The sequence below is a fragment of the Penaeus chinensis genome, chromosome 14, assembly GCF_019202785.1.
Source record: "Penaeus chinensis breed Huanghai No. 1 chromosome 14, ASM1920278v2, whole genome shotgun sequence".
Taxonomy (NCBI): domain Eukaryota; kingdom Metazoa; phylum Arthropoda; class Malacostraca; order Decapoda; family Penaeidae; genus Penaeus; species Penaeus chinensis.
The window spans coordinates 16,261,183-16,266,182 of record NC_061832.1 but is presented as its reverse complement, the minus strand read 5'-3'; the positions used below and the strand labels follow the sequence as shown (position 1 = coordinate 16,266,182).

The following is a 5,000-nucleotide window of genomic DNA, read 5'->3' as shown; positions in this document are numbered from 1 at the left end:
GAGAGAGAGAGAGAGAGAGAGGAGAAAGAGAGAGAGAGGGAGATAAAAGAGAGAGAGAGATAAAAGGGAGAGAGAGAGAGAGAGAGAGAGAGAGAGAGAGAGAATTAGCTCTCGAGGGCACGTGTTCTGCAACGTAAAACCCCAGCGCCAAAAGGAATTCTCGTCATATGTATTTTTGCGTTGCTAGCTGACATTCCTAACGCAATATTTAGTCATCACTGGCACTACATTTTCTAGAATCCAAAACAAAACCAAAAAGAAAAAAATACAGAATAACAAAAAGTAAAACGCCCTTTGCTTTGTTTCGATGCCCGAAGGAATCTATAGTAGAGGTTAAGTCATAAATAAAGTCTCTACGATGACTGCATTTTGCAAAACTTAAGCTACTCGGCTGGACTGAACAGCCGGTTATCAAGATGCAGAAGAAAGAGTGGGGGAAGGAGAGGGAGGGAGGGAGGGAGGGAGGGAGGGAGGGAGGGGGAGGGGGAGGTGAGGGAGAAGGGCACGGTGATGGGAAGGGGAGGGAGTAGAGAGAGAGAGAGAGAGAGAGAGAGAGAGAGAGAGAGAGAGAGAGAGAGACAGAGACAGAGAGAGAGAGGGGGGGGTGAGTAAAGGGAGAGAGGCACAGAGAAAGAAACGAGAGAGAGAGATTGGTAAAGGAAGAAAAACAGAGATAATGAAACGTGAGAGATTGGTAACAGGGAGAGAGACGAAGAAAATAACAAAGTTCAACTTTCTTTGCTGGAGCCTGCGTGAAATCCATTCATTGTGGTGAAGAGACTTCCTCCTCTCTATTTTCTGTAAGTCAGCGATTTCGCAAAGAGCAAAGGTGAACTTTCGCCGAGAGAATTTACAATTGCAAGCGCGCAAAATGATAACCTTTGAGGAGGCCAACATAAACTGCATTATAATGTCGACTTTAACTTGGAATATATCATTATCATCATTTAACAAGTGACATTTTACTATATATACGCATTCTGTTCGTCTGATTTAAGCGAGTTTCTCTTTCTTATCATGTACACTTATCACAATCATAATATCTGATAAAATTCTATGGGAACTGTAAATTAACTTTAGATTTACACTTACACAGCACAGACTCCTCCCCTTTGACGTGCAAATGTCTGACTGCCGAGCCAACTTTTCTTCCAGTCTTGCTTGCTTGCTGCTTGCATAACGAGACTAGAAGTTTAAACGCGTGCATGACCATCGCCATGAAAACCAGTCACATACGACTAACACCTTGAATGTCGTTGTTTGCATGACTACTAAACAGCAGGATTTTGGGCAGCGTTGTCAGTGTTCGGATTCGCGCGCTTGGAGTCTTTGGTCCGAATCACGTACTCGACTTGGCGTGTTTTTCGGATAAGAGTCGAAAATGGTGGTTTGTACATTTGTAACGCTGAGTTGTGAGCGTGGAAGGGGTAGTGACTGAAGATAACAGTCGCGCTCAGCGCTCTTTATCAAACACGTTTCGAATTTCATCTCATTTGGCTAAATAATGATACCCTTCTCGTTTAGGTTTGGTGGGTTTCGAAGCTTCATTCATTACGACCCGAATCTATTACTATACCTAAATATATATTTTTATCTGTTCTGAAAGCCAGAATCTATAGGCCCTTTGGCTACGAAATACAATGAGATCCCCAGTAACATTTCCAAGGGAAAAGAAAAGAAAAAAACAGTAAAAATATTGCCCTAGGGGGATAATGGCGCAAGAAAAGGGAATCATATCATCATTCTACAAGACTTCAACAATCAAAACACTTCATAACCCAGACAGAAGCAAAGGAAATCGTATATTGTCTCTAGAGGCTCCTTGGCTGTCGGAATTCCCTACGCTGCAACTCTAATGGCTCATGTTAGAATCCGGCAATAAATGTTTGACAGGCAATGCATGTTCAATGTGACAAATCTACCTTGCATATTATGTACAGTTCGTGTTAGGATGAATAGATGACTCAGAGACTAAAATAGATTGTGAAGGATAAAGAGTCTCACACCACAGTTTAAAATATTGTAAAAGTACAATGTGCTATGTATTTGAAACATAGCATGTAAGGTAACGTAAATTTATTCAGTGCACATAACTCTGGAAAGAAAGAAGATAGAATGACCACAAGACTCCTAGTGAGATGTTTGAATAACCAAAAGATAATAATGGTTACGAAGTATAGCATGTAATTACTTGTTGACTGAAACTTTTTGCTATCTCTTGTGGAAAAAAGCCACTAATCACCTTAGCTATTGATGCGGCAGATAATATTAAATAATCAATCAATCTTGTGAAAAAATACAGTAATAAACAAATACAGTAAATAAACATGTACATATAAAATATATATATACAGATAAATACATATTTACAGACAAATCAATGCAAAACTATATACAAATAGATCAAGAGATTATGTTTATAAATAAATACATAGAGTAATAAATAAACGCAGTGAATAGGGAAAGTAGAGCTTTAATGAAAACAATTGGTTATACTATCAATAGAAATTCAATTGGTGCAACAAATCACAAGCTGTTCGATATTTTGAAAAAAGAAAAAAAAAACGGGAGAAGAATCAAATTTATATATATAGGGAAGCAGATTAATTACTAATTATTTTATAATACTGTGATATATAATTCTTGATATTTCAAGAGCATTGGAAGAAAATGTAATGTTTGTTACATTATTTTTGCGTTTGTGTGTTTTTATGCGTGCCTATTTGTACACAAGCCACGTTTAGAGAGATTCAGTTACATGTATTTATCAACATACAAATTTTGTAACAGCCAAAAGTCTGTAGGTACTTTAGAAATTTCGAAAGGAAAATAAAGTACGATTTAAGACCCAGAAATGATTAAGGTACACGGTTGCCAATGTGTCATTATATATATTTCGGTTATTGATCCGTCTGAGGAACTTTTGACGCGTTCGAAACGTTACGATTAAATTTGTTTTCCTGTTACTACTATTATGTGTTTGTGCTTGCGTTCATATATCGAGTCATTGTTAAATGGACTACTTGGTAGCAAGGTCAAACAAAAGCAAAATTAGCTACATTCAAACTTCGACCGAGAAAGGTGGGAGAAAAAAAAAAAAACGTTATTAGTGTGTGTTTGCGAGTGTGCGTGCATACGTGCGTGCGTGTGTGTGCTAAGATCATAAGAATTCCATTATCCTAAAGCAAGAGCGGTTCAGAGTGCCTTCCGTGATGGCATGTACCCGAGAGCCTCTCAGCCCGCGGACACAACACAGGGCGCCTCTTCTGCCGCCGCCGCCTTGTCCGGAGCTGGGCTTGGCGAGGGATGGTGACTATAAGGGACAAACTGGATATGTTGCTGATGGAGAATTATACAGAAGAGGAGGGTGAGATGAAGGGATCCTAACTCTAAGGGACAAACTAAACTGTTTATTGACATGAAGTTACATATCATTTGGAGTTTTCACCGTGCTATGAGAGAAGGATGAGGTGGAGGGATTTTGAGTATAAGGGCAAACTAAACTTTATGAATATGAATTATACAGTGACGAATTAAGAAAGAACTATAGTGGCTGACAGAGAAAGTGGTATTTAGAGGGAGGGAAATAAATTGCAGACGATTTAATAATAATAATAATAGAACAAGGATAAGAAAAGACAGTGAAAAAGACAGTACATGACACACAGACATACATATTCAGAAAGGGAGAGGGAGAGGCTACCTCCGCCCCCTCAAGCCGAATAATGAACAAGCAAACATCGAAGTCGCCGATGCCCCTGGCGATGGGAGGGTCCCCAGCGGGAGGCAGACAACGTAGGAGGAGGATAGGGGGAGGGGGAGAGACCATCCTAAAGGACTCCACGAAGTTCCGGCGCCAACACGACGTCATGGAGAGTCCGTCGCTGATCAGAATCAAATCGAGACGTGGAGAATAGGGCCGATAACTCACGCGCCGCCGTGGGGGGAAGAGGAGGCAATCCCACGAGGTGCACCAATCGAGGAGGCCGTTTGGAAGCTAATGAGTTTGCAGGCAATAAAACGAGCTGCGGGTACCTGGCGGCCTGAGTGTGTGTTGCTGAGCGGCCGCACCTGAAGGTCAAGTTGGGGTGTTCAAGGACACCGCCGTCAAGCTGTCAAGGTCAGCTCCAAGGGGGGGGGGGGGGAGAGGAGAGGAGAGAGGGGCGTGAGCAGCCTGACCCAGACGAAGGCGGCGTAACGGGCGATTTAGAAAGAGAAAACATATGACTTGACTCGAAGAAATACAAGAAAGATGAAGAAAGGATATCTAAGACTGACTTAAGATGAAAAATAGCTAAAGGTAAGAAAGGGTATCTTAAAAAAAAAGATCTAAGAAATATCCGAGAAGAAAGAGAGATTTAACAAGGGTTTAAAAATAATCTAAATGGGTACAAGAAAGGGAGACACAAAATAACCAAACCACTGAAAACGGAGGGAACATTGCAGCAGTGGTGGTGGAGAAACTAGTAGTAGTAATAGCAATAGTAGTCGTAGTAGAAGTCGTAGTAGTAGTAGTAGTAGAGAAGTAGTAGTTGTAGTAGACGTCGTAGTAGCAGTAATAATAATAGCAGCAGTAGTAGTCGTAGTAGTAGTAGTGGTGGAGGTGATAGTAGTAGTCGTAGTAGTAGTAGTGGTGGAGGTGATAGTAGTAGTAATAGTAGCAGTAGTCGTAGTAGAAGTCGTAGTAGAAATAATAGTAGTTGTAGTCATAATAAAGCCGTAGTAGTAGTAGTACAAGTCGTAGTAGTAATAGTAGTAGTAGTAGTAAATAAATAGTGGCGAGAACAGTCGTCCACTTGCACTAGTCCTCAATCGTTGCCTCTCTCGGCTTCAGGCTTTTCCGACCAGGTTGCCAATAGTAAACAGTTTTTATAATGAGTTTGAGTTTTATTGTCATTGTGTCATTGTCAAGGTGAAGAATTCTGTACTAAGTACAAAGCTGGTGGAATTATTTAAAATCGGATAGTTGATAAGTTTTAATATCAGGTTCCAAAAGTTGG

General features: G+C 40.6%; 1 protein-coding gene across 2 annotated transcripts in view; it reads right to left on the bottom strand.

Moving 5' to 3' along the window:
- Positions 1–5,000, bottom strand: part of LOC125032138 (hemocyte protein-glutamine gamma-glutamyltransferase-like) — a 122,186-nt gene that overhangs the window by 77,516 nt on the left and 39,670 nt on the right. The window contains exon 1 of one of the 2 annotated variants that reach the window (XM_047623176.1): positions 1,093–1,184. The exons of the other annotated variant lie outside the window; for it this stretch is intronic. The gene's annotated coding sequence lies outside the window, so the exon portion shown is untranslated. Of the gene's footprint in view, positions 1–1,092; positions 1,185–5,000 lie in introns of those variants that run through there. 2 annotated transcript variants of the gene reach the window in all.